Source organism: Schistocerca americana, chromosome 3, assembly GCF_021461395.2.
Source record: "Schistocerca americana isolate TAMUIC-IGC-003095 chromosome 3, iqSchAmer2.1, whole genome shotgun sequence".
In the NCBI taxonomy this organism is placed as follows: domain Eukaryota; kingdom Metazoa; phylum Arthropoda; class Insecta; order Orthoptera; family Acrididae; genus Schistocerca; species Schistocerca americana.
The window spans coordinates 567,086,849-567,099,956 of NC_060121.1; positions in this window are offsets into that span (position 1 = coordinate 567,086,849).

Below are 13,108 nucleotides of genomic sequence, written 5' to 3' on the forward strand. Positions count from 1 at the left end.
CTGCAGCCACATCACTCCCCAGTCAGCCAACTGCCACAAATCAGGGCGCTTAAGCCGCACGCTGTTGCGCAGTCTTTTCAAAACTTGCAATCAGAAAGCCTGGTTAACTGTCTGACGCTGCGGAACAAACTGTGAATGGACGACTGCTCTCTTATCGAAATACCGAATAAGCACTGTCTTAATGTTTGGTTTCACTTGACTTTTCCTGGGGTGAGGAGAACTTGAGGGCTTACACTGGCTTGATTTTTGCTGTGACTCAGGATCGTGACCAGTGATAATTTTTGAAAAAAAAGTTTAAATCATTTAGGGACTCTTCTTTCAAAGGACAGCCTGCTTCCACGCGACCTCGTTTTTGTCGAGTCAGCAGTCGTGGATCGAATTTGGCAGTCACCCTTTTCATTTCCAAATTTTCTGTCACAATTCGCTGCACTGAACTCCTTCACTCCCAACAGCTCCACAATTTTTTCAGTGATCCTCCGTCGATCTTCGATGATGATTGCACGAATGTTTTTCAACATTTTCTTGTGTTCTGGACATGGAAGGATGACCAGAACTAGGTTTGTCATCAGTTGAAGTTTCACCAGTTTTGAAACGAGTACGCCACACACACACTTCAGTTTTTCCCCACAGCATCATCCTTGTGCGCCTTTTTTAATATTTAAAAAGTTTCTGTTCTTCTTTTTCCAAGCAAAAAGCAGAATTTCACCGCTGCTCGCTGTTCACGAAAATCAGCCATTATAAAAACGGCCATAAGATGAAACAATTCTCTCTAAACTGTGCCGAAACTACTCCCGATATTTTTTAAATTTTATTTGCATTTTAATAGTAATGTCAATTATGACGATAAAGGACGACACAGCACGCAGTCCCCGAGCGGAGAAAATCTCCGACTTGACTCGGAATCGAACCCGGGACCTTCATCCTCATCTCCTTCAGCGACGGCACTCGGCTTACTGATGTTCAGATGTGAGTGAAATCTTATGGGACTTAACTGCTAAGGTCATCAGTCCCTAAGCTTACACGCTACTTAACATAAATTATCTTAAGGACAAACACACACACCCATGCCTGAGGGAGGACTCGAACCTCCGCCGGGACCCGGCATCGCTTTACTGACACGGAGTCCGCTCTATGCGCTCCTAGCGGCAAAACGTGGTACTACGAAAGGTATGTCCACCAAAAAATTAGTTCCGTTTCTTTTGAGTACCCCCTGGTATGAAGCCGCTTGCGTCTGCCCTCAGCAGCCTTTAATTGGATAACAAATACGAAGTTATACAAGATAGCTCACGGACAACGTAACTTAAAAGTGCATGGCGTTGTGTAGTGTGCCTCGCTGTGCACACTGGGTGCCGTGTTGCGCGTGTCGCCTGGCTCCTTTGTTTGCGGCGCCGCCAGCTGAGCGGCTAGCAGCGTGTAGCCTCCCCCACCACCGCCGCCTCATGGTGTTTGCGTGCCGCTAGCAGGCTCGGGCCTCGCATCGATCCGTGGGGAAGCCGCAGCCGGTGGCTGTGTCTGCGGATGAGGAGCGCAACAGCCCCGCTGCCGCCTGCGCTCTCGTATTTTACAGCATCGCTATTTATTACGCCGCCAATTACGTGGCTGGTGCTGGAAGTTTTAAAAAGGAAGAAAATGTTATTACTGCAATAAACCTGTACACTATAGAAACACCCAGTTAGTGTGTAGGGAAAGGTTGGGTACTGGTGGACACGTAAACTTTGTTCAAATTACGTTTCCTGAAGGTTATGTTCGAACACATTTCACGCTAAACGATACTGTAGTATGTTGCTTGATAGAATTATGCTAAGTCGACATCATAGCACTGTCCGTTCGTTGATTTTTAATATTTTTTCCACTACTCGCATTTTGCTCTCTTAAATTTTTTGATCTCTCTGACATCAGAATTATAATGTGTGAAAAGTCATATTTTTTGGAGAATTGTTAATTACATTGTAAATGGTTTTAAACTTTTAGCTGTCGATCAGGTAACATACCTCGTTACGGAGCGTACATTTCTTGGTAGCTGAAACTTGTTGCTCGCTCCAGACTCAAGAGTTCAACTACTCTTAGCCTAAAGTCATCATTTCTTTTCGTAAAATAATAGAAAAATCCTTACCCGCTTTCACCTTTGTGTTCTCGAACCGATTCTTTCACTTACTCTGCAGGTTTGTGCACTATATTTGGAACACATCCTTATTCAAAGGCATAAGCTGGCTGACGAAACTTTTATCATGGTTGTAAAGAACTGTTACGTTGTTCATTACTGAACATTATGGAAAAACTTATTGTTTCCTAAAACAGGCTTCATGGCCACCCCTTTGTTACCCTGTAAACCTTTCCCTTACGTTAAATAAATTTATTGTAGTTGTATATTTCTCACTCGCTTCCCTGCGTCTCATTTGGGCTTCTAACTATTTCTTCTGGTCCCATCATGTTATTTTCATCCCAATTATGTCGTGATACAGCCATCATTCCCTGTTAGTAAAAGTGTACAAAAAAGATTTTATGCTATTCATTTTGTCCGGTACAACCAAAATTTCTCTGGCCGATACAAACCGAACATTCTGCTGTGGCACTTTTATCATTAACGCTGTTATAAATGGGCCACACTTTCTCCCAGCGTAGAATGTAAAGAATATTAACAGGCAGAGTTCTGACTGGTTGACTCATCATCGCCCAGCGAAATCCACTAAGGACAGAAACTTGATGTTTCGGGAGGGTGTTGACCTTTTACTGTAAATGTCGTTTAAGAAAGGATTTTTCGAAATTCTTCCCCTAATGGCTGAAATTGAAGTGGAAGGTTTTTGAAAAGAATTCTGTCGCTATTAAGGCAATTTTGAAGCTGGAACTATGAAATGGCCCCTTAGAAAATTATGAGTTACTGTGCTGGTAAACATCTTACGTTATTTGATTTTCAATCCGCTGAGCAAAACTGAACGTATTCAGACATTTTTCTCTTTACGTATTCTGATCATCACTAAACCGACACACAATATTCTTAGCGCAACGCAATCTGACTTTCAATAATCCCCACAAAAGAATGGCCCTGACTAACAATAACCTATACCTTCCATGAATCACTTACCTCACAAAAATCTTCGTTACTATTCTAACTACTGAAGGCACTAACTACTGATAGGCATAGTTAGTAAATGAAAGATTTTGATGGAGAATAAACAATGTATTTACTTTAATAGTGTTCAAAAGTCATTTTATATATATATATCAGTTCATGATATCCGGTATTACAAATTCCCTTTCTCTGACAGACACACGTCCAGATCGTCCGCTCCCAAAATTCTGCCATCTCTCTCCCCACATCCACCACTGCTGGCGCTCACCTCCAACTGAGCAACGCTACGCGCGGCTTACATGCAACTGCCCAACACTACAATAGCGAATATTGCAACAATGCCAACCAGGCACAGACTGCACACAGCACAGTCTGTGATTTTCATACAGAACACTACGTGGCGTTACCAACATAAAAACCTAAACAGCCTACTTACAACTACAAAAAATTAATATTTCGTTTCTCGGTCAGAAATGAAGAAATACGTTTCAGCATTTTCGAAATGTAACCCCTATTGAGAGGCACCCACATGCCTTGCTCATACTGTGGCATCAAGCAGTCAGGCTTGCAAGATGAGTGGTCTGCCAAGCGAGTGGATTCATTCTTATTTATCGAGTAATATGAACTCTCGTACTCTCAATTAAGTTACAAATTATCCTCCTGTATGAATAATACGCAACGGAAACGCACATCTGACTATCAGTAATTTACAGAACCCTGACTGTTCACTACGCACTGGCAATACCACATTTTTCTTTTTGTCTTATATTTAACGGCTTTTATCAACACGTGCCCACCGCACTGAATATGAATGGCGCGCACATTATAAATTCGGGACATCATGACAACATACAATTCGAAGGAAAAGTCCACCAATCTTTTTCTTTTCACTATCTTATTTATTCCGATAAATTCTGTAACCTAAACACACAAATTCTATAACCTACAACAATAACACATGAGAAATTCCACCCAGTGGGCATGGCTTTACATTGGTGATTCTCTACCTTATGGTCTCGTAATTATTTAACGCTACAGTGCACTTTCTGGATAGGATGGTGGACCTTTTATTATATCTCACACTTCGACTCTCACAATCATCACCACGAAACTTTCCTCCAGATCGAGCGGTACAGAAGGAACAAGCATAACCCACTAATCTTTTGAAACTACCTTGCTACTCCCATGCAAACCACACATACCCAAATTACATGACATACACCACACTACAACATGGAATACAATACAATAAATAGTCACAACACTATCACTTTCAGCTTTCCCACTTCAATTAGTATTTGTCCCAGTTTCACACGACACTGCCCCACTTCGTAATTCTACTTTCCTACTATGAACTCTGGAGATATAAGCACGTCTTCCTGTGCAATGCAAGCCATGTGGCGTTGCTGGATAGACGGCTGACTCACCTTGCTTCTCTCTGAGTATTATAGTTTGAATCATGTGTCACACGGAAACATATCTCGCAAAGTAATATTAAGAACATATTCATCACACACACGAGTCCTCAACTGATACCATGGACGAGTACTTCTCTTTATCCTTTGTCTCATGCACAGATTGAGACTCACACAGTGCTCACCACATGGAAGTACTCGTCTCTAATTTCAAGTCCTGCACACGCTATTTCTTAAATATTTCAACTTATAGTACACACGCTAGTAATTCAGCTTAACTTAAGCACACGGAAGTATTTCAACTTATTGCTACACGTGGTTTCATTGTGTCCGTTGGTCACTTCCGAAGATTACTACGATCCCATTAGTATTACCTGCCTGACATTTAATTCTCCCCACAAAAGTTCCTGAAATAGAGAAATTATTATTTCAAACTACTCTTAAATATTCCACATGCATACCATGTCTCCACTCTTTTGTCTTTACGGAGCACACCCAAGACAGGTCGTAACAGTACAAGATCCAGCGGCAGAGTGCTGAAACATGGCCGTTCTTCAGGTCCTCTCGCACCTCTGCCGAAGTGGGGGAGCACCTTGCTACCGTATTGGTCAGCCACATTTCAGGCGCTCAAAGGTCAGGTAAATTTCATCTCTTTGGTCCCACCAAAGGTGGCCAAAGTATCGTCTCAAAGATGATCATATATTCACATTCACTATCTGCGGTTATCAGACAACCATACATTCATTCATTTCACAGATCTCACCAAACTGTATGTAGGGATTTATTTTGTGGGAGTGGACATGTGATCAATTAAATAAATAAATTGTCATTCTTTCCCACACTGGTATCCAGCTTCGCTGTATTAATTGAAATTGAGTTAATTTACAAAAAAATGTTGTTCTGACAAAATTAATGAAGTATGTTGTACCTATTTTCAATATCGGGCGGTACTGTACTCTTTCACTATGATGGTGAAATAGAGCGTGAAATTATTTTGGAAATAAATCATTAACAAAGAAACTTTTTAAAGCTACGTCTATGAAATTCGGTATTTAACTTCTCGGTTAGGAACAAAAAAAAACTGATTTCACTGTTTTTGGAAATTCCCTAATGGAATGAAGGAGGAGTGAAAACATTTATGAAACTATTTCATTATGAAAGCATTTTCAAACCTAAATCTAGGAAAATTTGTATTTGGTTCCTGTGGTATAAATAAAAATAAATGTTTCACTGTTTCTGGAAATTCATTAGCTAATGGAGTGAAATACGAAATGAAATTTTTTAACGAAATATTTCGTCGTGTTAAAATTTTAAATTAAATTTATGAAAATAGGTGTTTCACATTTCTGTTAGATATAAAGAAATATGTGTTAGGGGATGAAAGTTTTTATCGAAATAACTTCACAAAACGCCAAAGGAAGAATTAACAGAAATCTTGGATTAGAGCTACCAGAATTGCTTTTTGGTCAGAAATAACTTCGGAAAAAACTATGCTCCTGTGGGCTTAACTAGCCCGAAAAGTTTAGAAGGTGTTAAAATTTGCGGACGACATAAATATTCGATAAGGGGGAAAAAAAAGCTCGTTGCAGACTATACAGTCTACGCGAGCGGAAGCAGTGGGCGCTAAGCTAGTGGAGAATAGTCTCACAACGGGATTACTCGACGATTTGCACGGAAACAAAATTTCAATCGTCTACCTTCATATCTTGTAAGAAGGTGACGAATCCGCTGCAACGAGGAGGATAGAGGCCGTGCATACGTGATGTCCGCCGCATTCTTGTATGTGGAATAGTGGTACGTATAGAAATTGAATTGTGCGTGCTTGTTCAATGACTATGTACTGACCACTGAATAATGTCTTCCGCTTGATCCACATTCTGTTCATTTGTACGTACAGATGAGCACTGCTCATGTAGTTTATCCAAAACACTAGTAAACACTCCTGAATCTGCTGCTCTGCGTTTAGGAAATCATTTACCGTATTCTCTTCAAGCAGCAGCAGAAGCAGCGCTTCCATTAAAAAATCCAGTACACAAATACACTATCGACTTACTCAGAATTTGTAAATATGTGCGGCATGCTTAAACGATACTGTAGAATTGGCCAGCAAATCAAGTCACATTCGCCTAAAATTCGCTTATGTTCGCTCGAGTTCAACTTTGCAATTTTAACTTCAAAACAATAAAACCTAAACACGCGAAATGAAAACTTAGTCGATTACCGGTAAAATTACGCACGTGTTAGGGAAATGTTTTATTCGAGTTAGTCCATACTCCCCCCTAAGACAAAAAACCGACGCTCCACGAAGAAATTATCCGATTGGGTCCAAAATTGGTGGATGTGATTCACATGAACAGATAAACAAATGGTTAGAATTTCAGAAGAAATGGATGATTTATTCAGGGTAGAGAGCTTCAGAAACTGAGCAAGTTAATAACGTATTGGTTCAGCTATCGCTCTTAAACAAGCAGTTATTCGACTTGGCATTGATTGATGGAGTTACTGGAAGTCCTTCTGAAGGATGTCGTGCCAAATTCTGCACAAATTGGTGCGTTAGAGCGTCAGAATCCCGAACTGGTTAGAGGGCCCTCCCCATAATGCCCCAAAGTTCTCAACTGTGGAGAGATCCGGCGACCTTCCTACCCGAAGTGTGATTTGGCAAGCATCAAGACAAGTAGTAGAAACTCTCGCCCTGTGCGAGCGGGCATTATCATGCTGAAATGGAAACCCAGGATGGCTTGCCATGAAGGGCAACAAAACAGGACGTAGAATATCATCGGCCTACCCCAGTGCTGTAAGGGTGTGGCGGATGACAACCAAAGCGGTCGTGCTGTGAAAAGAAACAGCACCACAAAACTCCTGGTTCTCGGGCCGTATGGCGGGTGACAATCAGGTTGGTATCCCACCTCCGTCTGGGACATCTCCAGACTCTCCTTCAGCCTGCTATCTTATTGAAAGGAGTAGAATTGTTTTCAGTGATGAGTCTCGCTTCGAATTGAGCCCCGATGACCATCGAAGACGTGTCAGCTGGCGCCCCGGACAGCGGCGGTGTAACAACCTGACTGTCCACTGCCATCCGGGCCCACTTCAAGGAGTGATGGTCTGGGGTACCATTTCATTTCATAGCAGGGCCCCTTCGGTCGTCATCCGCGGCACCTGTACAGCACAGCGGTACGTCGCTTCATAGCAAGCCATCCTTGGTTTATATTTCAGCAATAAAATGCCAGCGCTCACAAGGTTAAACCCTACCTTGGCCAGCTGTGGCGCCTGATTTCTCCCCAATTGGGAGCCTTTGGAGCATTATGGGCAGGTCCCTCCAACCAGCTCCGAAATTTTACGATCTAACGTGCCAATCGGACAAAATTAGGCACGATATCCCTTAGGAGGATATTCGACAGCTCTATCAATTAATGCCACGCCGAATAACTGTTGCATAAGAGTCAGAGGTGGATCAACGCGTTATTGAATTGGGCAGTTCGTTAAGCTCGCTCTTGCTTAAATCATCCAGTTTTTCTGAAATTGTGATCATTTGTTTGCCTGTCCATGTACATGTACATTACATCTACCGATTTCCGTCCCATTGGGATAATCCTTTCGTGATGTGTCGGTTTTTTGTCCTAGTGCATCTCAGGAAGAAGAGTAGATACACACTATGTACTAGTTTCATTACGGGACGTTATAGATGGACTGCGTTACGTTGAAACTTTGGGTAGCGAGATACTGTACTTCACTTACGTAAGTAAATAATGTTAAAAATGAGAAAGAAACGTGTTATTGTGAGTGGAATGTCTTGCGAAATTAAAATAATGTAGAACTACGATTGTAAAACTACGCTACTTTCAGGTGCACAGTGCAAAAGTAGAGTATTTCGCAAAAGACCACTAACTGCGACGCTTTTGTAATTGAAAGGTTTCGCTATGCACACAGATAAAGCATACGTCAGAGACAAGTTGTTCAGCAAGGGAGAACCACAAAATATTAAGTCAGCAACAGAAGTGGTGTCATTGTGTGGACGCAGATGTACGTAGAATTGCTATGCCGGAACATTCGCCCCATCGCCGTATTACACAACGGGAATGGTGAAACTAAATTTAAACAGTGTAAATGACCGTGTAATTAATTGGTTAACTTAACCTCGTTACGCTACGTTGAACGGACCTTTTTGTGTTGGTTAACAGTGATCAGTTTCTTGTGTGACATTCTGAGCCGAAAGAAAGAAACTCAAAGCAATAAAATCGATCTCATCTCCTTGCGCTTTACCTGTACTCAAGCAAACGAAAACTAGGATCAAGAAAATGTAGTTGTCACAAGTATATGGTGCCGTGCATGCACGAAGAAATTCATTCATTTTCTGGAAATGCCTAAACAGACCATCCCAGTCACGTGTACACCAGATGTCAGATACGAATACCGCGCGCGCAGCGGTTCTCGACCAGTCTCAGCCAAGAACATTTATGGCACGTTCGCGGGAACGCCGTATAATGGCGGCTTGCAGATTTGTTCATTTGACTCCGTTTTTTATTTACTTATTATGTGAGAAATCAAAAACCGCGAAACATGGTAATTACACTGAAAAAATGGAAGTATGAGTGACTATTATTTTACAAAACGGTAGAAAAATTGGAGGGAGCGAGCGAGCTCGGTACTGTTACAATAATGATTTTGCTGTTTTTGTTCCTGTTGAACAAATTATTAATCACGACTGGAACATCATCTTATTTTAAAGAGAAGAAAGATACATTACTTCTAAACTGAGAACCTGATCGGGTTTTGCAGTTATCATCATCTTTGGCAGAGCTTTAACTCGTTTACAGAATTCCGAGATAAAGTGGTGACCATGCTGTTACTTGGCAGTTCTGCGTTGAAATCATGTCGCGAGAGCCGTTATACCATGAGGAACCAAAGAAACTGGTACCCCTCCCTAATACCGTGTAGGGCCCCCGCGAGCACGCAGAAGTGTCGCAACACGACGTGGCATAGACTCTACAAATGTCTGAAGTAGTACTGCAGGAAATTGACACCATGAATCCTACAGGGCCGTCCGTAAGAGTACGAGGGGGTGGAGACCTCTTCTGAATAGCTCGTTGCAAGACATCCTAGATATCTTCAGTAGTGTTCATGTCTGGGGAATTTGGTGGCCAGCGGAAGTGTTTAAACTAAGAATAGTGTTCCTGGAGTCACTCTGTAGCAATTCTAGACGTGTAGGGTGTCGCGTTGTCCTGCTGGATCTGCCCAAGTCCGTCGGAATGCACAATGGACATGAATGGATGCAGGCGATCAGACAGGATGCTTACGTACGTGTCACCTGTCAGAGTTGTATCTAGTTGTATCAGGGGTCCCATATCACTCCAACTGCACGCGCCCCACCAGCTTGAACAGTCCCCTGCTGACATGGAAGGTCCATGGATTCGTGAGGTTGTCTCCATACGCGTACACGTCCATCTGCTCGATACTATTTGAAAAGAGACTCGTGCGACCATACAACATGTTTCCAGTCATTAGCAGTCCAGTGTCGGCATTGATGGGCCCACGCGAGGAGTAAAGCTTTGTGTCGTGCAGTCATCAAGGGTAAACGAGAGATACTTCGGCTCCGAAAGCCCATGTCGATGATGTTCCGTTGAATGGTTCGCAGCATTGGAATCTGCAACAATTTGCGGAAGAGTTGCACTTCTATAACATGAACGATTTTCTTCAGTCGTCGTTGGTCCCGTTCTTGAAGTATCTCTTTCTGACCGCAGTGATGTCGCAGATTTGATGTTATACCGGATTCGTAATATTATCGGTACACTCGTGAAATGGTCGGCCGAGAAAATCCCAACTTCATTGCTACATCGGAGATGCTGTGTCCCATCGCTCGTGCGCCGACTATAACACCACGTTCAAACTCACTTAAATCTTGATAACCTGCCATTGTAGCAGCAGTAACCGATCTAACAACAGCCCCAGACATTTGTCTCATTTAGGCGTTGTCGACCGCATCGCCGTATTCTGCCTCTTTACATATCTCGGTATTTGAATACGCATGCGTCTACCAGTTTCTTCTCGTTTCAGTGTACATCTCTAACTGGTAGTGGTAGGGCTCCAGTACTGTCGCAGCTGTCGTCCTGAGCTTGATTCCGTGGGACTGAAGTTCCAAAGCGCGCGTAATTCCATTCACACGGCACTGAGGTATTTACGGAGAATATTCGTCTATACAGTGCCCTACTCGATGACATATGCGAAATATTTCCAGTTCAGTGATCGATACGGCACAGTTAAAGACGTATTCACATCAAAGCACAGTCCTCGTTATTTATAAACGTGATTCGCGCACGCACAATGTTTCACCATTGACCCACCGAGTTCCACAGGCGAAAATTGTAATTTCATACACGCATAAAACTGAGCCTATAGTTCACCGTGAACTCAGTGACTCTTTTTCTGCTTCCACACGATACGTCGCACATATTGATTTGTGTGTTTCATCCGTGTCTGTATGTACGGAAACCAACACATCATTCACACCAAACGTAAACTATCAGCGTTCCTCTTTCCTCCGCCTGACTTGATTGTATTGTTTGTGCAGTCGAATATAGGCTATCTAAAAGCAGACACACATAAGGATACATTGAAATACCTATGTTCTTCTAGTATTTGAATGTAATGACATTTATTGCTCAATGGAATGAATGAAACAAAATAATAAAAGTCTAAAATTACTTATGTAAACTGACTAGAGCTATACCTTTTTCATCCAGCCTTCTGTCCATTGCAACAAAAACAGTGTACGCTGGGCGGAAGCCAGGGGCGTTGCGCCGTTTTACCGCTGTTAGCCAGCATTGAGAGAAGTGTTTCCCGCAAACGTCGTCACACGTAGTAAAGTTCTCCCGAGTTTCTGACCCTCATGCGAACACACTAGCGCGGCGCGGCTAAAGTTTTGCAGTTATTACCCTACTCAAACAAATTATACGTCTAGATGTAACTTCATCAGAATACGGCTGATCATAAATTTTCTGGAGCGGTTCCCATCTGCTCTGCACAGCTGCCGAGCCGTTTTATGGCTCGCATGCACGCAGGAAGCTTGGGGTAATGAATTTAACGTGGATGTGCGTGCACTAAAGTTTATCAGATAAAACATCAGAGCGAGAACAAGACGACACAGTTTTTCTTTTCTAGTGGTCGTAATGAAAGTTTAGAGAAAAACCGAAAATAAATTCTTTTCATCGTCAACAAGAACAAACAACAGTAATTATGGCCTTTTCTTTACCTTGCTCTGGCTCTACGAAATGTCTCCATGTATCGTATCTCCTTCAGTGCGTATAAAAGTAAATGCTGCCTTACGTTACATCGTTGTCTGCTTTACTTTCTCCTGACACGACTGTTGCGAAAATTTTGTTAGCTAATCAGCTCATCTTCCATGAGGACATCTAGTTGTCACATTCTTCCACGTGTATTTCAAATTCGTAACGGTCACTGGGGATACCCGAAGTATTGTCTTTTCTGTTATCTGTTCGTAGTCGTCTTTTACCTTTACATGGATCATGGTGGCACTGGAAGCGTGTTTCTTAGGACGGCGGTTGTGATCCCTGTCCATCGGTCCAGTTTTAGGTTTCCCGTTGTTCCTTTAAACTATTTCTTCCCTAATCCGAGCTTGTTCCCCGTCCCTAATAAGATACATTAACATTTATCTTCCCAGAATGAAATTTTTCACTCTGCAGCGGAGTGCGCTGATGTGAAAGTTCTGGCAGATTAAAACTGTGTATCGGACCGAGACTCCTCCCGGGAACTTTCCTAAGGTTTGATATCGGCGCACACTCCGGTGCAGAATGAAAATCTCATTCTGGAAACATCCCCAGGCCGTGGCAAAACCGTGTCTCCGCAATATCCCTTCTTCCAGGAGAGCTAGTTTCTACAAGATTCGCATGAAAGCTACTGTAAAGTTTGGAAGGTAGGAGACGAGGTACTGGCGGAGGTGAAGCTGCGAGGACGGGTCGTGAGTCGTGCTTGGGTAGCTCAGTCGATAGAGCATTTGCCCGCGAAAGGCAGAGGTCCCGAGTTCGAGTCTCGGTCCGGCACAAAGCTTGAATCTGCCAGGATGCTTAAAAGTTTGTCTTCCTTACAGTTTCCCGATATTACCTACAAGCTTCTATGTTCATGGGGAAACTTTAGATTTTTGAAAGGGGCCTGTCTAATAAGTTATGTCATGAAAGGCATTCCAACCACAGAGCCGCGGCAGCAGAAAGTAAAATCACACGTTTCCCAAAATTAAATGCATGATTGTCTGTATTTGAAATGTGTAATCGGGTGCTCTTGCCTCAGTGATGTTGATTAGAGTAGGTTTCAAATTCACAGCTGGATGCCAGTACTCATAAGCATGAAATATTAGTACAAAATCAATTTAAAAACCTAACCAGTCAGAATACAGTTCATTAAAAATTGTGTTAAAAACGAGACATTTAGATTGGACATTAAGCCTCAAAATGCACCGTCAGTTGTGAGTGGTCGCAGTTTTCAATCGATTCCTTAAACTACCGTTCATCACAGTTTCAGGCTGTCTGGTATTAAATGTGGAAAAGAAAAAGACAGTAAATTAAATCTATTCCATGGTATCAATGAAAATATCATTTTGTTTGTTACTCTTGGC